Here is a 25564-nt window from a genome sequence, read left to right as displayed (position 1 = left end):
GCCATAAATAAATAAATAAATAAATAAAAATTAAAAAAAAAAAATCTTCCAACAAACAAAAGTCCAGGACCAGATGACTTCACAGGTGAATTCTATCAAACATTTAGAGATGAGCTAACACCCATCCTTCTCAAACTCTACCAAAAATTTGCAGAGGAAGGAACACTACCAAACTCATTCTATGAGGCTACCATCATCCTGATACCAAAACCGGACAAAGATACTACAAAAAAAGAAAATTACAGACCAATATCACTGATGAATATAGAGGCAAAAATTCTTAACAAAATACTGGCAAACAGAATCCAACAACACATTAAAAGGATCATACACCATGATCAAGTGGGATTTATCCCAGGGATGCAAGGATTCTTCAATATACACAAATCAATCAATGTGATACACCATATTAACAAATTGAAGAATAAAAACCATATGATCATCTCAATAGATGCAGAAAAAGCTTTTGACAAAATTCAACACCCATTTATGATAAAAACTCTCCAGAAAGTGGGCATAGAGGGAACCTACCTCAACATAATAAAGGCCATATATGACAAACCTACAGCAAACATCATTCTCAATGGGGAAAAACTGAAAGCATTTCCTCTAAGATCAGGAACAAGACAAGGATGTCCACTCTCACCACTATTATTCAACATAGTTTTGGAAGTCCTACCCACAGCAATCTGAGAAGAAAAAGAAATAAAAGGAATACAAATTGGAAAAGAAGAAGTAAAACTGTCACTGCAGATGACATGGTACTATACACAGAGAATCCTAAAAATGCCACCAGAAAACTACTAGGGCTAATCAATGAATTTGGTAAAGTTGCAGGATACAAAATTAATGCACAGAAATCTCTTGTATTCCTATATACTAATGATGAAAAATCTGAAAGAGAAATTAAAGAAACACTCCCATTTACCATTGCAACTAAAAGAATAAAATACCTAGGAATAAACCTGCCTAGGGAGACAAAATACCTGTATGCAGAAAACTATAAGACACTGATGAAAGAAATTAAAGATGATACCAACAGATGGAGAGGTATACCATGTTCTTGGATTGGAAGAATCAGTATTGTGAAAATGACTCTACTACCCAAAGCAATCTACAGATTCAATGCAATCCCTATCAAATTACCAATGGCATTTTTTACAGAACTAAACAAATCATCTTAAAATTTGTATGGAGACACAAAAGATGCCGAATAGTCAAAGCAGTCTTGAGGGAAAAAAACGGAGCTGGAGGAATCAGACTCCCTGACATCAGAGTATACTACAAAGCTACAGTAATCAAGACAACATGGTACTGGCACAAAAACAGAAATATAGATCAATGGAACAGGATAGAAACCCCAGAGATAAACCCACACACCCATGGTCAACTAATCTATGACAAAGGAGGCAAGGATATACAATGGAGAAAAGACAGTCTCTTCAATAAGTGGTGCTGGGAAAACTGGACAGCTACATGTTAAAGAATGAAATTAGGACACTCCCTAACACCATACACAAAAATAAACTCAAAATGGATTAGAGACCTGAATATAAGACTGTACACTATAAAACTCTTAGAGGAAAACATAGGAAGAACACTCTTTGACATAAATCACAGCAAGATCTTTTTTGATCCATCTCCTAGAGTAATGGAAATAAAAAGAAAAACAAACAAATGGGGCCTAATGAAACTTAAAAGCTTTTGCACAGCAAAGGATACTACTAACAAGACAAAAAGACAACCCTCAGAATGGGAGAAAATATTTGCAAATGAATCAACGGACAAAGGATTAATCTCCCAAATATACAAACAGCTCATGCAGCTCAATAATAAAAAAACAAACAACCCAATCCAAAAATGGGCAGAAGACCTAGATAGACATTTCTCCAAAGAAGACATACAGATGGCCAAGAAGCACATGAAAAGCAGCTCAACATGACTAATTATTAGAGGAATGCAAATCAAAACTACAATGAGGTATCACCTCACACCAGTTAGAATGGGCATCATCAGAAAATCTACAAACAACAAATGCTGGAGAGGGTGTGGAGAAAAGGGAACTCTCTTGCACTGTTGGTGGGAAGGTAAATTGATACAGCCACTATGGAGAAGAGTATGGAGGTTCCTTAAAAAACTAAAAATAGAATTACCATATGATCCAGCAATCCCACTACCGGGTATATACCCAGAGAAAACCGTAATTCAAAAAGACACATGCACCCCAAAGTTCATTGCAGCACTATTTACAATAGCCAGGTCAGGGAAGCAACCTAAGTGCCCATCTACAGACAAATGGATAAAGAAGATGTGGTACATATATACACTGGAGTATTACTCAGCCTTAAAAAGGAACGAAACTGGGTCATTTGTTGAGATGTGGATGGATCTAGAGACTGTCATACAGAGTGAAGTAAGTCAGAAAGAGAAAAACAAATATCGTATATTAACACAGATATGTGGAACCTAGAAAAACGGTACAGATGAACCGGTTTGCAGAGCAGAAATTGAGACACAGATGTAGAGAACAAATGTATGGACACCAAGGGGGGAAAGCGGTGGGGGGGTGAGGGGTGGTGGTGGGATGAATTGGGCGATTGGGATTGACCTGTATACACTGATGTGTATAAAATTGATGGCTAATAAGAACCTGTTGTATAAAAAAATAAAATGAAAGCATAAAAATAAAATAAAATAAATGAAGGAAACAATAGCAAAGGTCAATAAAACTAAAAGCTTGTTCTTTGAGAAGATAAACAAAATTGATAAACCATTAGCCAGACTCATCAAGCAAAAAAGGGAGAAGACTCAAATCAGCAAAATTAGAAATGAAAAAGGAGCAGTAACAACAGACACTGCAAGAAATAGAAAGGACCATGAGAGATTACTGCAAGCAACTATATGCCAATAAAATGGACAACCTGGAAGAAATGGACAAATTCTTAGAAAAGCACAACCTTCCGAGACTGAACCAGGAAGAAATAGAAAATATAAACAGCACTTAATCACAGGCACTGAAATTGAAACTGTGATTTAAAATCTTCCAACAAACAAAAGTCCAGGACCAGATGGCTTCACAGGTGAATTCTATCAAACATTTAGAGAAGAGCTAACACCTATCCTTCTCAAACTCTTCCAAAATATAGCAGAGGGAGGAACACTCCCAAACTCATTCTATGAGGCCACCATCACCCTGATACCAAAACAGACAAAGATGTCACAAAAAAGGAAAACTACAGGCCAGTATCACTGATGAATATAGATGCAAAAATCCTCAACAAAATACTAGCAAACAGAATCCAACGGCACATTAAAAGGATCATACACCATGATCAAGTGGGGTTTATCCCAGGAGTGCAAGGATTCTTCAATATACGCAATTAAAGATGATACAAACAGATGGAGAGATATACCATGTTCTTGGATTGGAAGAATCAACATTGTGAAAATGACTATACTACCCTAAGTAATCTACAGATTCAGTGCAATCCCTATCAAACTACCAATGGCATTTCTCAAAGAACTAGAACAAAAAATTTCACAATTTGTATGGAAACACTAAAGACTCCAAATAGCCAAAGCAATCTTGAGAAAGAAAAACAGAGCTGGAGGAATCAGGCTCCCTGACTTCAGACTATACTTCAGACTATACTACAAAGAATATACAATGCAGAAAAGACAGCCTCTTCAATAAGTGGTGCTGGGAAAACTGGACAGCTACATGTAAAAGAATGAAATTAGAACACTCCCTAACACCATATACAAAAATAAACTCAAAATGGATTAAAGACCTAAATGTAAGGCCAGACACTATAAAACTCTTAGAGGAAAACATAGGCAGAACACTCTATGACATAAATCACAGCAAGATCCTTTTTGACCCACCTCCTAGAGAAATGGAAATAAAAACAAAAATAAACAAATGGGACCTAATGAAACTTAAATGCTTTAGCACAGCAAAGGAAACCATAAACAAGACGAAAAGACAACCCTCAGAATGGGAGAAAATATTTGCAAACAAAGGAACTGACTAAGGATTAATCTCCAAAATATACAAGCAGCTCAGGCAGCTCAATATCAAAAAAACAAACAACCCAATCCAAAAATGGGCAGAAGACCTAAATAGACATTTCTCCAAAGAAGGTATACAGATTGCCAACAAACACATGAAAGGATGCTCAACATCACAAATCATTAGAGAAATGCAAATGAAAACTGCAATGATGTATCACCTCACACTGGTCAGAATGGGCATCATCAAAAAATCTACAAACAATAAATGCTGGAGAGGGTGTGGAGAAAAGGGAACACTCTTGCACTGTTGGTGGGAATGTAAATTGATACAGCCACTATGGAGAACAGTATGGAGGTTCCTTCGAAAACTAAAAGTAGAATTACCATATGACCCAGCAATCCCAGTACTGGGCATATACACTGAGAAAACCATAATTCAAAAAGAGACATGTACCACAATGTTCATTGCAGCACTACTTACAATAGCCAGGATGTGGAAGCAACCTAAGTATCCATCGACAGGTGAATGGATAAAGAAGATGTGGCACATATATACAATGGAATATTACTCAGCCATAAAAAGAAATGAAATTGAGTTATTTGTAGTGAGGTGGATGGACCTAGAATCTGTCATACAGAGTGAAGTAAGTTAGAAAGGGAAAAACACCATATGCTAACACATATATATGGAATCTAAAAAAAAAAAAAAGGTTCTGAAGAACCTAGGGGCAGGACAGGAATAAAGACACAGATGTAGAGAATGGACTTGAGGACATGGGGAGGGGGAGGTGTAAGCTGGGACAAAGTGAGAGAGTAACATTGACATGTATACACTACCAAATGTAAAATAGATAGCTAGTGGGAAGCAGCCACATAGTACAGGGAGATCAGCTCGGTGCTTTGTGACCACCTAGAGGGGTGGGATAAGGAGGGTGGGAGGGAGACGCAAGAGGGAGGGGATATGGGGATATATGTATATGTATAGCTGATTCACTGTATTATACAGCAGGAACTAATACAACATTGTAAAGCAATTATACTCCAATAAAGATGTTAAAAAAAAAAAGATCCCTAGTCATAGAATTGCCCCCACTCCTACAGCATCCAATCCAGAGCAAAGTCCTGCTTCCTGAAGCCCTCCCAAATCATCTAACCCAAGTCCAAATCCCATAGTAATTCATTTCTAACACCCTCTTACTGAGTGGCCCCACGGTTCCCATGGAGTACGCTGTCCCTCACTACAAGTCAGAAACTCAACTTGATAACTGCCCTGTCTTTCTGGTGTTTTTTGGCTGGAGGTCCTTCACAAAGTCTTTACCCAGAGGTTACCATCTCCAGTGAAAACTGCAGCCTGCCCCACCCCCAAGCCTCCCCATTCCCTTGCTCCGTTTCCATCATAGCACCCATCGCCTTCTCCCACACTGGATCAATTGCTTATTTGCTCTATATCGTTTGTGGTCTATCTCGCCCGTCCCCAACCCCATTTGAACGTGAGCTCCACTAGGGGCATGGATTGTTGTCAGGATTGTTTCAGGATGTATTCAGAATGGCTAGAACAGGGCCTAGCACATCGTAGGCACGTGGTAAATATTTGTTGAATGAATGAACCATTGCTAGGACCGGAGGTCCTAACCAGCTTGGCCATCAGGAAGGCTTCCCTGGAAATGGGCTATGAAGGCTGGGATCTGATGGGTAAATAGAGGTGATCCTTCCTGACAGTGGGGAGGAGTGTTTCCAGCATGTGCAAAAGGCCTGGGGAAGCGAGGGGGTATTTCATGATTGGGGGATTACAAGTACTTCGAGATAGCTCAAGAGGGAGTTCTGGAAGGGGAAGGCAAGAGATGAGGTTGGAGAGTTGTCAGGGGCCAAGAGGGCTGGGTCACTGGGAACTCAGAGTTTACCCTGAGGGCCACCGGGAGCCATGGTAGTGCTTAAGCAGAAGGCAGCATTTTAAGAGCAGATGGCAGGAGGGGGACAGTGCCGTGGAAGAGGTGAGGCTGGAGGTGGGAAGACCAGTGGCAAGACTGTAAGAAAGTGAGATGATGCCACCTGGGTCACGGTGGCAGCTGGAGAGAAGGGGCTGAGTCCAGGGAGAAGGAGGAAGACCCAGGTGCCTCCTGGGTCCTGGCCTGGGCATCCAGGTGATCAGAGGTGCCATTCACTGCAGAGGAGGACGTGGGAGGGGCAAGTTACGGGGAAGGTGCTGAGTGTGAGGCACTTTGTGCTGTGGAACATCAGGGGAGATGTCACGTGGGCAGTTGTAGGTATACCTGGAGCTCAAAATTAGACTGGAGACACAGGTTTGGAAGATGGACACAGCCGTGCTGAGAGGAGTGGTGGAGAGAGGAATTCTTAAGACTTCTAGCTGAGAAGCCACAGCCCTGGGGGCTCAGGGCAGACAGGGTTTCAGGGAAGACAGAGGAAGGCCCACTTCCCCCCCACCCCTCTTCCACTCTCTCTGGGGTCTCTAGGTCTCACCTTGCTCCCTGGAACTCCCAGTGGCTGGAATTACTCGCTGGGACAGAAGAGTCCTCCCTCTCCTAATAATTCACTGCTCCAGGCTTGTTTAGAAAGCAGAGGGGGAGGCTCTGTGCTGCACACAGGCCGCAGCAGTAGGCGCTCTGGAACCAAAGCTCCACCTGGAGGCGGAGATGGCAGCTCCGCCCCGGGACCCAGGCCCGCATTATTCTGGGAAAGCTCAGAAGGGGGGCTGAAGTTGGGGGGGTAACCAGAGGAAGTCCAGGCACAATGTCACCATCAGCAGCTCACAGACAGCAGAGCTGGGGGGCAAGCCTGGCACTCTCCCTCCTTGTCCCAGTGGCCCCAGCCACCTGCCCCTGAGACTCCGACCGGAGCTGGTGGCAGCCCTGCCCTGATGGAAGGGCTTAACCCAGACTCCCTGGGCTCCATTCTGCCTCCTACATGCCTCTCCCTCCCGTCTGCCCACAGCCAGGCGGGGCCTCCCTCCTCCCTCCTCGGAGCACTGCTGCAGTGCCCCTCCCTGCCCACCAAGCCATCTTCCACATCTCCTCCGGGGTCTTCCTAAAACGCAATTCACAGCACATCACTCCTCCTTCAGATGCCCCTCAAGCAGGGACTCAGCCCCATAACTTTTGGGTCCAAGGCCAATCTCCCTCCTGGGGCCTCAAACCCTCCCACTTGACTCTTTTTTTAGTTCCTTAGTGTGCATCCTCCCTGCTGCCCTCCCCCTTCATCTGCCATTCACCCTCGGCTCACTCATCACTTCTTCTGGGCGGCCTTCCTTGGTCCCCAGGCTGCGTAAGGAAGGTCTGCTTTAGTAACCCTCACTCACTGGGTTTTTCCCACTTGGGTGCCGGGAGGGCAGAGTCTGGGTCTATCGTGTTTACCACAGCTTCCCAGCAAACCCACAGTGGGCCAGCCGTATAGACAGCATTGAGTTGGGATGTGTCATGAAGCTCTTTCACCCTCCTCCCCTCCCCCGATCCTTGGATCCTGCCCCACTGGATCAGGTGAGCAGGAGGTGTTATTCCCCATCCCAGCGAGAAGGGGCAGCTGAGTCCAGAGGCTGCGTCCCTTCACCTGTGCCACCCAGAGGGTCTCAGCCCTGAACCCAGTGACGTCCCAGGGGTGTTGGGAGGAGACACCAGCAACTGAAGTCACGTTTCATCAAGGCTCCCAAACCCTCAGGGGAAGTAAGGGCAATGAGACAGAGCAGAAGATTCTGTGGGGAGGGCTCCAGAGGGGCCCTGAGAAAGGGAAATTGCCCTGTGGCTTCCTGCTCCGAGCAGCAGAGGGGATGTTGGCTCCTGGGAACCTGGTTCGGTCTCTTCCTGGCAGCGGAACTTGGGCACACTGATTACCCTTTCCCACTTGTAAAATGGAAAGCACCGGAGAACCCTGTCTCAGGTATGGTGAGCTTAGCGAAGCAACGCGTGGAGAGCTCCTTGCACAGCGCCTGCCGCGTGGGGAGGCAAGTTCCCCTTCCCAGGCCCCCAGGCCTTCCCATCACCTTCATGCGTATGAAAATTCAAGTGTGTGCAACGTCCAGGCCGAGGGTGGATGGGACGGACCCGGCGGAGGGGACAGAGGACACAGGGGCAGAGCTGCTGACTAGGGGCTGTGGGACCGGGCCCTGGGGCTGAGGAAGAGCAGGAAGTCCTAACAGGAGGAATGGGGAGGGGGACCTGTGGCCTCTTTCAGCCCCTTTTCATTGCAGCTGGGGAAACTGAGGCTAAGAGGAGGCAGAGCCAGGTTTGCGACGGCAGCTCTCCTGAACCTACTGCGCTGAACACAAGCTTTGAGGCACACGCTTTAGACGTAGACAATTGTTTGGCTCAAGATCACAAGGAAGAGGGTGTGACAAGCCATGAACCCAGGGTCCTGACTCCCCAGGACCCTTCCCCCTTCCCCAGGAGGCCATCCTCACAGGGTCTGGAGGAAGGTGTGGAGGCTGGGAGTGAGGGCAGATCCCACAGTCCAGAAGCTTCCCATCATCTAGTCAACAAACGCCAGGCTCTGTGGAAATAACAGAAAAAGAGACGCAGCCAGCTCTCAGGGAGCATATAGACTACTGGGGAAGAGATGTTAAGAAATCACGAATGAATGTAACAGTATAACTGTGACGAGGGCTATGGAGAAGGGGTTCATGGAACTGTGCAAGGATGTAGTAAGGGACCACACCCTACCTGGGAGGTCAAGAAAGTCTTTTGAGGATGCGGTGCTTAGGTTGAGACTCAGGATGAAAAAGGTTACTGTGAGATAATAATTATATATCTATATCGATACCTGCCCCTGGTTCCTGGCACAAGGCTCCTATAACCCTTGTAATTTCCTGACTGATGAGAACACTAGGAGCATCTCTTGTTTTACTGAAGTCACTTGGCTGGGGAGAGTGGTGGTCCCAAATGGCTCCTGGAGGGGGGCTGTCCACCAGGAAGACCAAGCCATGATTAGAAGCTTGGAATTTTCACATACGCGCTCCTCAACGCCAACTTCTCCAGAGAGGGGAGAGGGCTGGAAATGGAGTTAGTAGTTGATCATGTCTACACAAAAACCCCAATAGCATGGGTTTCGGGGAGCTTCTAGATGAGTGAACACATCCACGTTCTGAGAGGGTGACACAGCCCAGCTCCACGGGGACAGAGGCTCCTGTGCTTGGGACCTTCCCAGACCTCGCCCTATGTATCTCTTCATCTGGCTGTTCATCCGTATCCTTTGTCATAACCTTTAATAAACTACTAAATGTAAGTGCTTCCCTAAGTTGTGTGAGCCACTCTAACAAATTGATTGAACCCTAGGAGGGGGTCATTGGAACTTTCAATCTGTAGCTGGTTGGTCAGAAGCACAGGTAATTACCTGGGCTTGTGACTGGCCTCTGAAGTGTGTGTGTGCGGGGGGTGGGGGGGGCAGTCTTATGGGACTGAACCGTTAACCTGTAGAATCTGATTATATCTCTGTGCAGATAGTGTCAGAATTCAGTTGAATTGTAGGACACCTAGTTGGTTTCACAAAGAATTACTTGGTGTAGGGGAAATTCCCTGGGAAGATGGTTTCTTTTCCCCTACACAGTTACCCAGGCAAGAGGGTGGAGTGCATTCCCGGCAGAGGGAATGGCATACGCAAATGTCCTGTCATGGGAGGAAGTACAACATACTCTAGAAATGTGCTCCAAGTTTGCCTTTTCAGGAAGGTGGAGTAGAGGCATCTTCTTCCCCTTTTCTTCTTGAAAATCACCCCATCACACACACACACACACACACACACACACACACACACACACACACAATGAGAACAAGAAACAGAAACTCCATCTTCTAAGAAGATATTTCTGACCTCAAACTACAACATTGTAGAAAAGCATCAAATGTTCTAGATTCTAGTATGGTTAAATAATGGAATTATTAAACAATTTTGTCTTCTCTCTAGTTCTAGAACTTGGCTTCCTCAGCCCTGCTCTTTCTTATTGCATTAACTAATAAAATTCCAATGCCTGCCCCTAAGAATGAAAATCTTAATTAACAACTTCTATGAAAACAAGCCTCAGAAAGATGGGGAGTACCTGTCTTTTCTCCCCTGAAGCTGTAGAAACACAAATACTTACTATACTCCATCATAAAAATGAGTTTAAGAATCAGACATGATTGGGAATTCCCTGGCGGTCCAGTGGTTAGGACTCCACACTTTCACTACTGAGGGCATGGGTTTGATCCCTGGATGGGGAACTAAGATACCGTGAGCCGTGGTGCAGCCAAAAAAAAAAAGAAAAGAAGAAAAAGAATCAGACGTGATACAGATCAAAACAAGAAATTTCACGAGCGTGTCCATCTTGTTTTCCTGTCCAATGTGGAGACTGTGGAACTATGTATGAAAAACATGTTAACTCTGTTAATACAAATCCATCCTGAGGAGGACTTCCCTGGTGGCGCAGTGGTTAAGAATCCGCCTGCCAATGCATGGTTCGAGCATCTTCTTAGATCCCACATGCCGCGGAGCAACTTAGCCCATGCGCCACTACTACTGAAGCCTAAGCGCCCTAGAGCCCGCGTGCCACAACTACTGTGCCCACGTGCTGCAACTACTGAAGCCCGTGTTCCTAGAGCCCGTGCTCCGCAACAAGAGAAGCCACCTCAATGAGAAGCCCATGCACTGCAGCGAAGAGTAGCCCCTGCTCGCTGCAACTAGAGAAAGCCTGCGTGCAGCAACAAAGACCCAATGCAGCCAAAAAAAAAAAAAAAAAAAAAATCCATCCTGGGAAAGGTTGTTTGCACAGAGAGTCTTGAAAGACAACCAGACTTCAGATTGTACAAAACTCTGTGGAAGTAACTTTTAAATTCCAAAAATAAGACTGGGATGGCAATTGGCTATTTTAACTGATAATTTGAGCCAGGATAATTATGTTACAATTGTCATCTGTATGGCTGTTAGCATAACTGACACCATCTTGGGCCCATTCAGCTCCTCCTGTCCTTCCACTGACCTTAGCCAGGACTATACTGTCCTGTCATCAAGGACTTTGTAGTTAATAGATACTGTTTAATAATTGTGAGGTCCAGGTGGCTCTATGTTTTGTCAGTCTCCAAACAATGATGAAGACCTGTGCTGACTATTCCTGGTGCCCAAGAGACTAGTTACCCATTTATAAATCTTGACTAGAAATGCACTTCTTGTTTCCAAGCACCTACCCCCAAACCCTAAGTTAACTATAAAATTGTCCCAGTGGCCCCTTGGTGGTGCGGAGTGCAGATGCCAATGCTTCTGTATCACTGTCTGCCCCATCCCACCTTGTGATTACCCTATAATAAACTGATCCACTGATTATATGGAGCTGCTTGCCTCGTTTTTTGGTCTCAAGATACCTTCTCAAGGAATTCCGTGGTGGTGCAGTGGTTAGGACTCGGCGCGTTCACTGCTGTAGCCCTGGGTTCAATCCCTGGTTGGGGAATTAAGATACTGCTAGGCATAGGGCATGGCCAAAAAAAAAAGATACCTTCTCAGTTTTGTTTTTGTTACCTCCTGCAGCCAACAATTAGCAAACCAGCCAGGAGACTGAAAATGACAGAGAAATGGGTAAAGGGATAGTGCAGGGCGGCTGGGGCGGGGGAGCCCATCTCTGGTGGGGGAATCCCAGGCTGGCAAGCCACGGCCACGTGGGGTGACCTGGCTAGGTTTCTGGAATGCTTCCGGCCGGTGTGTGAGCATGGGAATGCCAGGAAAACACCAGAGGGCTCACTAGACATATTAATCCCAGCCGTGGGAAAGTGAAAGTGGAAAAAAGAAAGTGAGCAAGCTATCAGGCTGTTGCATTACCTTTGCTGTGTGCTCTGAGGATTAGCACAGACAAGGAATTGCAGCTCAGCAGGGAACTAGAGCCAACTAGAGAGGCGCAGGGGTTAGAGAGGGATGTCCAGACGCCATGGTCCACCACCTCAGACGTTATGTCAAAGAAAATACAACAAGAAGAGCACATTGAAGTGATGCATGTAAGATGGCTCAAATGAAGGGCTGTGGGCGGCCCCATTCAAAGGTGTTATTTCAAAGGTGTTATAAATCAGAAGATTGCCTCTCTGTCCCTTTCTGGTTTATATTTCGCTCATACCTGATTATGCTGTGGGTTTGGATGTCCTACAGGACCTGGACCTCACAACCACCATGGGCGAGTGCCGGTTACTGATCCCAGGGGTCAAGCTAAAGGGGACCCTGTAAAGTTGCCTATCTCTCGGAGAGTGGTGGCAATAAAAAAATATCGCCTAACTGGAGGGCAGGAAGAAGCAATGGCTACCGTCAAGGAATTAGAGAAGGTGGGAGTTATAAGACTGGCCCAAAGCCCATTCAGTAGCCCCACATGGGGATTTCCCCGGTGGTCGAGTGGTTAAGATTCCATGCTCCCAATGCAGGGGGCCTGGGTTTGATCCCTGGTCAGGGAACTAGATCCCACACGCCACAACAAAGATCCTGCATGAGGCAATGAAGATCCCGCGTGCTGCCACTAAGACCCGGTGCAGCCAGATAAATAAATAAATATTTTTTAAAAATAGCCCCACGTGGCCGGAGTAAAAACCAAATGGCACCTGACGCATGGCAGTAGACTATAGAGAATTAAACAAGGTAACACCCCGTATCTATGCGGCAGTTCCAAACACAGCCCGACTCTTGCATACGATCTCCTCTTCTCTCAAGACATATCGTTGTGTCTCAGATTTGTCTAATGCCTTTCTCAGCATACCCTTAGAAGGGGTTCCCAGGACCAGTGTGCCTTCACGTGGGAAGGGAGACAATGGACTTTTACTGTCTTACCCCAAGGTTATCTGCATAGTCCTACTATACGTCATGGGATGGTGGCCCAGGACTTGGAGAAATGGACTCTTTCTCCCTCTTTTGTTCTCTGTTGTTACACTGATGATATCATGTTAACCTGTGATGACTTGCTCTCTCTTTCCCAAGATGCTGTGTCTCTTCAGGAACGTTTAAAAGCTCGGGGATGGGAGGTAAACACTGACAAGAAGCAAAGACTAGGAGAGTCAGTAAAGTTCTTGGGAGCTCTCTGGTCTGGTGAGACCACAGTGATGCCCGAGACTGTCATTGATAAAATACAGGCGTATCCGCATCCTGCAATGTAAAAGAACTACAAGCCTTTCTTTGTAGATGGGCGAGGGTACTGGCAGCCTTTATTCCTCACCTTGCCCAGATATTAAGACCCCTATATGCTTTAGTAAAAAAGGGAACAATCTGGGACTGGAATATCCCACAACAAGAGGCTTTTGAAAAGGCCAAGGTGGTTGTCAAACAAGCCTAAGGACAGAGGGTGTTAATGCCAGTCGTGAATTGGATATAAGTATACATCCAGAAGGGTTTGGATGGGAACTGTGGCAGCAACAACAAAACGGGAAAAGAATCCTGCTAGGATTCTGGTCTCAATTACAGAAAGGGGGGGGAGAACCAGTCTAGTCCAATAGAAAAACAATTGTTAGCAGTTTCCCTAGCCTTTCAGCAAACCGGGGATCTGACCACCAACTTACCCGTCAGCTTACAAACTCCCCTACCTGTGGGTCGATGGATTAAGGACTTTCTTTTAAAGTCTAAGAGTGCCTGTGCGTAGCTGAGTACCTTACACAAGTGCACGCGCACCTTCAACAGAGAAGCGCCTCTCACACTGGTCCCCTCTCTCAGGAGCTGCATGTTGTATTAGGGCTGGTGACCACCACAGATGCTCTGACCATCACCTGCTTGCACCCTCTGTAGAGCACAGGTATGAGAAGATACCGGGATGCCCCCTGCTGACACATGGTACACGGATGGCAGCTGTAGGGGCAATTCCCCCCTGTACTCGACAGCTGTTTGTTTGGATTCTGATGTCATCTGGTTCGAGAAAGGGACTAGACAAAGTAGTCAGTGGGCAGAGCTCAGAGTGGCGTGGCTGGAGACTACTCACGGGTCCACGCCCCTCAACCTTGCCACTGACAGCTGGGCAGTATGGAAAGGCTTGACGTGTGGATGTCTCAGTGACATCAAGATAATTGGAAAATATAGGGAATTCCCTGGCGGTCCCTTGGTTAGGACTTGGTGCTTTCACTGCCGGGGCCCGGGTTCAATCCCTGGTTGGGGAACTAAGATCCCACAAGCCACACAGTGCGGAAAAAAAAAGAAAAAAGAAAAATTGGAAAATATTAAATAAACCTCTGCGGGGGATGAATTATGGGCTGATATTTGGACTGCCTGCATGCAACCAGGTGCCAGTGTGCCCATGTGGCACGTTTCAGCCCACTCACCCTAACTCTGTCTGGCAATCATGAAGCTGATGCCTTAGCCAGGGCAAGAGGTCTGCTGCTGGAGGAATTACAGATCCCCTCTGACATGGTGGAATGGCTCCACCGAAAAGAAAAAGGCTCCATTTGCCCCTCAGATATGCGGATCCCCAAGCTGTAGATCATTTGAAGTGCCGCCCCCTGAGACACCCCCCAGGGCACATCAGACGCTCTGACCATCCAGTTACTAGATGGCAAGTGGATACATAGGGCCTTTGTGGGTGTCAGAAGGGTATCAGTGTGCTCTAACCTGTGCCCACACAACCACTGGATCAGTGCAAGCCTTTGCCATTAAGAGCCTATCAGGGGCTTCCCTGGTGGCACAGTGGTTAAGAATCCGCCTGCCAAGGCAGGGGACACGGGTTCGAGGCCTGCTCCGGGAAGATCCCACATGCCGCGGAGCCCGTGCGTCACAACAACTGAGCCTGCGCTCTAGAGCCCGCGAGCCACAACTACTGAGCCCATGTGCCACAACTACTGAAGCCTGCGTGCCTAGAGCCCATGTTCCGCAACAAGAGAAGCCACCGCAATGAGAAGCCCGCACACCGCAACAAAGAGTAGCCCCCGCTCGCTGCAACTAGAGAAAGCCTGTGCGCAGCAACAAAGACCAACGCAGCCAAAAATAAGATAAATAAATAGATAAATTTATTACAAAAAAAAAAGAGCGAATCAGGCCGTTACAATTAAAGGCTTGTCAAAATTGGAAGTTATGTAAGGAACACTGGCCCAAATTGACAGTGATCAAGGAATTCATTTCACTGGACATGAAATACAAGAGCGGGCAGAAGCCCAAGAAAGTCTTTGGCCTTTCCATTTTCCGTACAACCCCACTGCGGCTGGCCTGGTTAATTGGATGTTAAAAGCCACCTTAACAGCCCTATCTCCCGACAGCACGTTACAAGGTTGGTCCCCTCGGCTGTCTGAAGCTATCAGACTGTAAAATGCAGGCTGACAATCTGCATATGAACGACTGCCTGACTGAACACCAACAAGGGCGTTGAGAAAACAGGTACAAAAGGGAGGTCTTTGCCTATGCAGTGGGAGGAGGGTCTTGTTTTTGTCTGTTTTTTTGTTTTGCAGCTACCACTGGACTTCCCACCTGGTGTTACTGTAATTCATTGGCATTTAAATTGGTATCCCCCTCCCAGGTGGTATCCTGGATGGGACTCGCCTTGGTATCACCTTCATTCAGGGATTTTATGTGGGAATGGGCCACAGCAGACCCAGATCACCTCTCCAGAAGCATTAGCACGGGAGCTGAAGTGGATTTAGTCATGTGGGGTCCCACTGAGGTCCCTGTATATAATTTTAGTTTACCTACTGAAGGTATTAAGGATAAAATGTGTGATATCACCACTGGGAAAAAATGCCAAAACCAGGGGTGGTTTTGGCCGGTGGAGATCACACGGCTACAGTGTTACTCATGAATGAGGATCTGCTTTATCTTTGGCCCCTAAAACACTTGTCTTATTGCCCATAGTGTCAGCCTCATGAACTTCCTGACTCTGGTTATGGGAAGTGTCTTCCTATGCTGGGCTCCAACATATGCAGAGGTCCACAGTCGTTCTGACTACAGGGTCTGCGGCCCGTTGCCTGTCTCCAGTGCCCAGGGGATGCCGTGGACAGTTCACCCGTTCAACCACATGGAATGGGAACAATGGCTTGGATTGGTGACCAAAAATCCCCTTGGTGATCTGACTCCTACTGAGGAAAGTTCTATGTTTGATCACAGTGACTCTAAACAATATGTTTTTCCCCTGGTGCAAAACTAGTCAAATGATTCCCAGATTTCAGTGGCTTATCATATTTGGGATGGCTTGGGGTAGTTGGGAGCTGAACATGGAGTCTTGAGGTCAGTAGCCCCCATCTGCATAGAAAGGACCAACCATATCCAAACAAATCACGGACATATCGGGTGTCTTCCCTATGAAGTCTGCCAAGTAACTCACAAGATATTAAATACTGAATGGACAGGAAGAGAAGCAGCTTCATACAACAGGCTCCTTTATGACTCCCAAACAAGGGATCTGGATATGTGGATCCTATTTGTGCCTTATCTGCCCTGTGGGTGAATGGGCCAATGCACCTTGGGGTTTCCTTCCCTCTCAGGCCATATCTATAGATATATATACATACACATACGTTCTTACTGGAAATTTCCCATAACCTTCCTGCTATTAAGTCCAGGTGGTGGGTCCATCATAGTTTGTCATGGTGGGAATGGCCAACATCTATTTTCCTTCCCCAGTACATAGGTGTAAGTGCCATACGGGAAATCCAGGCGTTAGCACAGTTCACCATGTCAGCTTTGAATGACCCCCCGAAAGCATCTCTCTATTTAACCAGGAAACTGCTCAAAAGAGAAAAGTGGTGCTGCAAACCATACGGCTTTAGACATGTTGACAGCTGTGCAGGGAGGAGCTTGTACCTTTACTGGGCAGGAACGCTGTGCATTTATACACCTTCATCTGAACCCAACATAACTGATTTACTTTCCCATATGAAAACAGTCATGAATCATATAAACTTTCCTTTGCTGATGCTTTAACTCGCTGACTTACTTCTCTCCTGGGTAAATGAGGAACCGTAGTTCTTAGTATTCTTCTATGTTTAGTAGTTTGTTCTTGCTGCTGCTTATGCTGTTGCTGCCAATGAGGAATGCAAGCCACCTCCCGAGATCTGTCACTAGTGTCTCTGTGGAAGAATGATGGATAAGAGTGTATGGCCATCAAGACGTCATCAAGATGTCAGGGGTGGAGTGTACGGCGGTTGGCATAACTGACACCATCTTGGGCCCATTCAGCTCCTCCTGTCCTTCCACTGACCCTAGCCAGGACTATACTGTGCAGTAAATGACTCCTCTGTCATCGAGGGTTTTCTAGTTAATAGATACTGTTTAATAATCCTCAGGACCAGGTAACCGCTATGCTCTGTTAGCCTCCAAACAATGACAAAGACCTTCGATGACGTATTCCCAGTGCCCACCAGACTAGTTGCCCATTCATAAGTCTTGATTTGGGAAGGCACTTCCTGTTTCCAAGCACATGCCTCCATACCCTAAGTTAACTAAAAAACTGTCCTGGTGGCCCCTCAGCCGTGCAGAGTGCAGGTGCAAACGCTTCCGGATCACTGTCCACCACACCCCGCCCTGTGAGTAAGTTACCTGATAATAAACTGATCCGTTGAGTACATGGAGCTGCCCGCCTCGATTTTCAGTCTCCAGATACCTTCTCAGTTTGGTGGGCACTTTTCATTATCTCCATCCTCCAACAGTCATCTCTTAATTACTTCTAAGGTTTTCTTCTCTGGAAGAGTGAATCAAAACAGAAGATAATCTTTGGCAACTCCCTCTCTCCCCATGAAATAAGAACAGGATGAATTAAAAGTAGAATTTTAACGAACTGTTACCAAACCAAACTTGAGTCCACTCGCCCCTGCCCAGTAAAGCCAATCTGCTGACACTGGGTTAGGGTGAAGGAAAGTGCAGTGTTTATTGCAGGGCACCAAGCAAAGAGTCCAGGTGGCTAGGGTTCAAAAAGCCCAAACTCCCTGATGGCTTTCAGGGAAAGGTTTTTTTTTTTAAATTTATTTTATTTATTTATTTATTTTTGGGTGTGTTGGGTCTTCGTTTCTGTGCGAGGGCTTTCTCTAGTTGTGGCAAGCGGGGGACACTCTTCATCGCGGTGCGTGGGCCTCTCACTGTCGCGGCCTCTCTTGTTGCGGAGCCCAGGCTCCAGATGCGCAGGCTCAGTAGTTGTGGCTCACGGGCCCATTTGCTCCATGGCAAGTGGGATCTTCCCAGACCAGGGCTCGAACCCGTGTCCCCTGCATTGGCAGGCAGATTCTCAACCACTGCACCACCAGGGAAGCCCCAGGGAAAGGTTTTTAAAGACAGGGTGAGGGACAGGGGTTATGGGGTACATGATTAGCTTATGGGTATTCTTCTGATTGGTTAGTGGTGAGAAAATCAGGAGTCAACATCATCAACCTTCTGGTTCCAACATGTCTGGGGTCTACGTTCTTCTGGGCAGCATAGAGTTAACTTCGTCCTTCTGGTGGGGGTTCTAGTATGAGCAAAACATCTCAAAGGATATGGCTCAGCATATTTTCTCTAGCCCTTGAGGAGGAACTAAAGGTCCTTGACTTTGTTTAATGGGTAAACTATTATTATTTTGTCTTTTGTTTTAATATTTATTTATTTATTTGGCTGCGCAGGATCTAGTTCCCTGACCAGAGATTGAACCCGGGCCCCCTGCATTGGGAGCATGGAGTCTTAACCACTGGACCACCAGGGAAGTCCTATTATTTTGTCTTGTTTGACTGTTTTACTTTGTTTCTGCATTTTCTCACTTCTCTGATTAGATTTATCCTTTGGAACTAGGGGAAGGCTTAGGAGGCTAAAGTTTTTCCACAAATAAGAGGCAGGTGGAGGACTTGTGGGGGGTGGTCTGTCCTGGGAAGATACCATAGCATCCTGCTCAGTTACAGAAGTTTTTGGAAATTAAAAATGTAAAAGCAGAAAAAAATTTTTAAAGTTGTAGAACAGTTAGAAGATGAAGTCTATGAAATCTCCTGGAAAGCAGAACAGAAACTCAAGGAGATGAAGAATTGGCCCAGAAGATACAACATACAACTAAAAGATGATAACAAAAGAGAGAAAAACAAAAAACAAACAACAACAACAAAACCAAAACAAGAAAGTTTCTAGAACTAAGGGTGTGAGTCTCCATATTAAAAAGATTCACAAGTGCCCAGAAGCAAGAATGAAAGACCTGCAGAGGGCTGAGCATGTGAAAAATCAGAGCACCAGGGACAGAGAGAAAACTGCCAACCTTCACACACAAGAGATCTGGGATAAAAATGACACTGGACTCCCAACAGTAAACATGTTACTCCAAGACTATGGAGCCATGTTCCAAGTTTGAGGGAATACTGTTTACAACCTGGACCTCATTACCAGCCAGATAACTGTTGAAGAATAAACAATGTTGTACATTAGATTTAGGCTTAGACACAGTCTGAGAGAACTTTTTTTTTAAAGATCATGATAGGGACTTCCCTGGTGGTCCAGTGGGTAAGACTCTGAGCTCCCAATGCAGGGGGCCAGGGTTCAGTCCCTGGTCGGGGAACTAGATCTCTCATGCCGCAACTAAGACCCGGTGCAGTCAAAATAAATAAATAAAAATAAATCTTAAAAAAAAATAAAGATCACGATAAAACACACATAACATAAAATTTATCACTAGGTATATAGTTCAGGAGTGTTAAGTATATTCACACTGTTGTACAACCAATCTCCAGAAATTTTTCATCTTACAAAACTGAAACCTGATCCCCATTTTCCCTCCCTCCAGGCCCTGGCAGCCACCCTTCTACTTTCTGTCTCTATGATTTTGACTACTCTAGATACCTTACATAAGTGGAATCATACAACATTTGTCCTTTTGTCACTGGCTTATTTCACTAGCATAATGTCCTCAAGGTTCATCCATGTTGTAGCATATGTCAGGATTTCCTTCCTTTTTAAGGCTGAATAATATTCCATTTTATGTAATATATACCACATTCTGTTTATCTATTCATCTGTTGATGAACACTTGGGTTCCTTCCACCTCCTGGGTATTGTCAATAACACTGCTATGAACATGTGGCTGTACAAATATCTGTTTGAGTCCCTGCATTCAATTCTTTTGGATATATACCTAGAAGTGGCATTGCTGGATCACATGATAACTCCATTGTTAATATTTTGAGGAAGAGATAACTTCTTTTAACCTCTGCTGAAAGGAGACAGCAGACCCCACTGTTCCCCCCCAGCCCAGAAACTACATAGAGGTTTTTGTAGTGTTTGGAACCCAAAGCCTGACCCCTGCTCCCAGAACTGAGCCCACTTCCTTCCCTCTGCTCGACAGCCATGCAGGTGCTGCAGTCCGTGCTGGGAGAGAAGCATTTGATGCAGGGAGCAGGGAGTTTTGGTTCTATCCAGTCCCAGCTGGGACATGCCGGGGCAAAAAGCTCTTTGGGCTCACACTCACTTCCCCAGGCCCAAGCCCCATGGTTCCACTTCCTGTGTTCCCGCTCTGCTCCGCCCCCAGTTCCCTCCTTGGGACCTCGCTTGTTCCCAGGCCTGAGCAGCTCCTGCCCGGCCCCCCTCAGCTGCCATCCCTACTGATCTGCGCCCTTGCAAGATGTCTTGGGACCCTCCACTACCCCCACCCCCAGAGCCAGCATCCCCTAGGCCTTCCCTGAGGTCCTGGGGCTTGAAGAGGACCTGCAGCTAACTTTCCACCACACAGGAGGGAGCAGAGTCAGTCCTTCGGAGTTTCACAACCAGACATGGATCCTCCTTGAGGAGATGCGAGTACTGAATATCTTTTTCCAGAAGGGACGTTCCCCCAGTGAACATCTACCGGCGAGGGGCATCCCTCTAGGACGGTCTCCACAGCTGTCTCAGGGAACGCTTGGCAGAGAGTCATTCATGTATACAAACCAAGCTACAGAAAATCTAGCAAACAGGCAAAGACGACAGATCACCCCTCAAGCCCCCATGATTCCCAGTTCCGGGAACGTTACTGGTCTCCCGTGAGTTTTCTGCACAAGATGGGCAACTCGATGTGTGTCTGCTCTGGTGGAGCGCCCTCGACACCCAGAGGTACCATCACGTGGCAGACTGTCGTTCGACCTGTGAAAGGGCACACGTCTCATAGCCATCAGGGCCAGTGCCAGAGGAAGAAGTCCACAGGAGCCCAGGGAAGGCTCCAGGCTGTGGGACAGAAGCCTTGTAACCTAGCAACCAGCATGCAGAGGGCTTCCAGCCTCTGCCAGCTGACTCACCCTTGAGCAGAGGCAGCCTCCCCCTCTCTCCCACATCCTGGCCTTGACCTTCCTGAGTGCTGGCGTGTTTTCCACCACCTTGGACCAACATGCCACACTGGTGGACCTTGAAGTGGACAGCAGGACATTGTAACCACCATGTCCAGCACTGCACCATCATTAGTCCCTTTCCCTTCCTGGAAAGGATCATCCCACCCACTCGGATGTTGCCAGAAAACCCCAGGCCACATGACAACACCTGCAAGAGTGGATGGTGCCAATGCAGCAGCAAGGGCCCCAGTCCCCCTGAGTCCCCCTGACCATCGGCTGCCCACAGCAGGCCCCGAGCCCGTCACCTTCAGACTCCAAAAACCCGACAGAGACTGTGGAGGAAACTCCAGCCCTTGGTCCTGGCAGGCACCCTCCTCTCGGCTCCTTCCCATGGCAGCTCCCCAGCCTTTCTGTGAGCCTGGGCTTCCCTCTCCACACCCCACTCGGCTCTTGAGGGACCTGGGGAGGCCCAGACCAGTGTTTTGGGGGTGGAAAGGGCTCGGGTGACGGCCAGCATAGGCCTGGCTTCCAATTCCATTTCCTCCATTTGCATGATGTGTAAGAGCAAAGAAGAGCTTCCCACTCAGACTCTTATTTTCCTAAAATAGAAAGCAGGGTGGTGGGAGAAGGAAATGAGAGCTGAGATCTCTAAGAAATGACACAGGCACAGGAGGCCCTAGGGAAATAATAGTGATAACAGATATCGAGCACTTGGCATGTGCCCAGATGCCTATGTTACACTATCATTTTCACCAACACCCCACTCTCACCAGTCCCCATTGTACAGAGGAGACTGAGACTCAGAGAGGTTAAGGAACTTGCCCAAGGTCACACAGCTAAGTGATGGAGCCAGGATTCAAGCTCAGCTCTATCTCCATAGCCCATCTTTTTTTTTTTTTTTAAAGTTATTTATTTATTTATTTTTGGCTGCATTGGGTCTTTGTCATTGGGTCTTTGTTGCTGCATGTGGGCTTTCTCTAGTTGTGGCGAGCAGGGGCTACTCTTCATTGTGGTGTGCAGGCTTCTCATTGTGGTGGCTTCTCTTGTTGCGGAGCACTGGCTCTAGGCATGCAGGCTTCAGTAGTTGTGGCACATGGGCTCAATAGTTGTGGCATGTGGACTCTAGAGCACAGGCTCAGTAGTTGGGGCGCACGGGCTTAGTTGCTCCGCGGCATGTGGGATCTTCCCGGACCAGGGCTCGAACCCGTGTCCCATGCATTGGCAGGCGGATTCTCCTTAAATTTATTTATTTATGTATTTATTTATTTTTGGTTGCATTGCGTCTTGGTTGCTGCACGCAGGCTTTCTCTAGTTGTGATGAGTGGGGGCTACTCTTCGTTGCAGTGCACGGGTTTCTCATTGCGGTGGCTTTTGTTGTGGAGCACAGGTTCTAGGCGCACAGGCTTCAGTATTTGCAGCACCTGGGCTCAGTAGTTGTGGCTCGTGGGCTCTAGAGCACAGATTCAGTAGTTGTGGCGCACAGGCTTAGTTGCTCCGCGGCATGTGGGAGCTTCCCGGACCAGGGCTCGAACCCATGTCCCTGCATTGGCAGGCAGATTCTTAACCACTGTGTGGCAGGTGGATTCTTAACCACTGTGCCACCAGGGAAGTCCTGAAAACCCATCTTTTTATTCTTCATCCTCTACTATTATTCTAGACAAAATTGGGTTGTGTAGAAATCTGTCAGACTTACGTGATCCCCTGAAACATATGGGGGAGAGATGAAGAATTGCCGTTTTCTCTGGCCTGCTGAAGGAGCAGCAGAGCTGGGTTAAAATCCAAGCATCTCTACTTTCTCATTGTCCGATCTTAGGCAAGTCCCTTCACTTTTCTGAGCCTCAGTTTCCTCATCTGTAAAGTGGAAATAACATTTGTCTTGCCTACTCATAGGGAGGATTAACTGAGTGAACGGTTGTATAGGTCCTGCTTGGAGGCCCTAGGGGTTCAGAGAATCACCCTTGGTGGTGTTTCTGGAAACATGTGGAAATGTCCCCTCCATCCCATCTCCTCTGCTTAGCAGACACTGTTCCTGGGTCTGGGGCCCCATGCGTGCCTCTGTGTCCTGCTCCTCTCAGCTCTTGCAAAGGTATCTCTCCTTCCTTATCTTACTGCATCCAGCGGAGGCTCAGCAGCCTGTCAGCAGGACTGAAATACACCCTAAGAAGCTGTAAAAGCAAGCACGCCATCTGACCCAGAAATTCCGCCTCAGGAATCTATCCCAAGGAAGTCTTTTCCACCCATTCATCCAGTGAGTCATCAACAATGATGCTGATCATTGAGCACCTACTGCGTGCCAGGCCCTGTGCACTATGCTGGGGGTACAGTGGGGGGCAAAGCAGACTGGTACCCTGGTCTCTGCCCCTCAGAAGCCACCTGTCTAATTGCTGAGGAACAATTAAGCAAATAATTACACAGATAAATATACAACTGCAAATTGGAATGGCAAGGAAACAGTTTCAGTATGTCGGTTGTAGTAGGCTTTTGCCTACTGATTTTGTTAAGTCCACTTCTGTGCCCAGGAATCTGGGAGAATGCTCACAAGATAAAACCAAGTGAAGGGGAGGATTTGAAATTTCTGTTGAGGGTTATTACACAGGAACAACTTCTTCTTCTTCTCCTTCTTCTCCCTCTTCTCCTTCTTCCTCTCCTTCTCCTTCTCCTTCTTCTTCTTCTTCTTGCAAAGCTGAATTTATTTATTTATCTACCAATTTATTTATCTGTCTTCCAGTTTTCTTGATATAGTTGGCATACAGCACTGTATAAATTTCAGGTGTCAGCATAATGATCTGACTTGCACACTTCGTGAAGATTAGTGAATATGCATCAGCTCATATAGATACAAAAATAAAGAAATAGAAAAAAAGTTTTTCCTTGTGATGAGAACTCTTATGATTTGCCCTTAACAATTTTCATATATAACATACATCAGTGTTAGTTGTATTTATCATGTTCTACATTATATACCTAGTACTATTTATCTTATAACTGTACCTTTTTCCTGTCTTCTTCCAATTTCCCCTCCCACTACCTATACCTCTGGTAACTACAAATCTGATCTCTTTTCCTTTGAGTTTGTTTGTCTTTTGAAGTATAATTGACCTACGACACTATGTTAGTTCCTGCTGCACAACACAGTGATTCAATATTTCTATACATTTCAAAATGATCACCATACTAAGATATAACGTAGTTATTGACTATATTCCTCACACTGTATATTTCTTACTGGTGACTCATTTATTTTGCAAGTGGAAGTTTGTACTACAGGAGCTTCTTCTTGAAGGTCAGGGCTGGACCTGATTTCAGCTGGGCCATGGGACAGGCAGTGGTGTCTGTAAATGTCTATGCAAGGAAAGAAAAAGACGGAAAGAAAAAGACAAAAAGTACAGGCAACACAGTGGCAAGGAGCACTCTCAGCTACCAGAGTATGGTTTCTAAACACCATTCTCCAATAAAAGGAAGCAAGGCTTCTGGGAGAAATGCCTGATTGTAGGGTGAGGGCAGGGAAAAGACAAGATGACCCTGGAGCATCTGATAGCACCAGGCAGTAAGGAAGTGCTCAGAGAAGGGAACAATGGGGGTATGGCAAAGGGTCCCAGGAGCCAGACTTGGGGAACTCCCAAAGCTGGAACAATCTGAGAAACAAAATAAATAATGTAGTATTAGATTATAGTCAAAAGTATAAATTAAATATACATGAGTCCATAGTGACATAAATAATTGAATAAATAAATGGGGGAGAAGAGACAAATCTTTCTTACAGAAGAATTCCAAATAATTTATTTGGATGCTGCCCCCTCCAGGAAGCGGGGCGGAGTTCCCCCTGAGTGTTCCTTCCAAAGAGCAGCTTTACTGTGGTGAAACCTGGAAACACCACCTTAACCAAGTGGTCAAGTTTAACATCACAGTGAGAAGTCACGCGGATATGTCATGTGCCCCCGGCAGGGTGTGATGAGAAGGACACCTCACCTTGGTAGTATCCTCCCCCTAAAATTCATAACCCCAGTCTAGTCATGAGGAAGACAATCAGAAAACAAAAACAACAACAAATTGAGGGACATTCTGCAAAAATACCTGACCAGTACTCTTTAAGACGGTCAAGGTTATAAGAACAAGGTCAAGGAAAGGTTGAGAAAGTGTCACAGACAGGAGACATTATGACTAAATGCAACATGGAATCCTGGTTGGGATCCTGAGCCAGAAAAAGGACAGCAGTGAAAAAACAGATAAAATCCAAATAAAGTCTGTAGTTCAGTTAACAGCAACGCAGCAATGTTGGTTTCTTAGGTTTGGCAAATGCATCCTGGTAATGTGAGATGTTACCAACAGGGGAATTTGAAACTAGCTGAGGGATATATGGGAAATCTCTACTATTTTTGCAACTTTAAATCAAAAATTAACAA

At 46.2% G+C, this 25564-nt stretch overlaps 1 pseudogene across 1 annotated transcript in view; it reads right to left on the bottom strand.

Moving 5' to 3' along the window:
• Nucleotides 1–25564, bottom strand: part of LOC309650224 (glycine cleavage system H protein, mitochondrial pseudogene) — a 126151-nt pseudogene that overhangs the window by 71877 nt on the left and 28710 nt on the right. The window lies entirely within an intron of this gene.

Source organism: Balaenoptera physalus, assembly GCF_965194825.1.
Source record: "Balaenoptera physalus genome assembly, chromosome: 1".
Taxonomy (NCBI): Eukaryota; Metazoa; Chordata; class Mammalia; order Artiodactyla; family Balaenopteridae; genus Balaenoptera; species Balaenoptera physalus.
The sequence above is the reverse complement of the archived record's forward strand: the minus strand, read 5'-3'. Positions and strand labels throughout refer to the sequence as shown.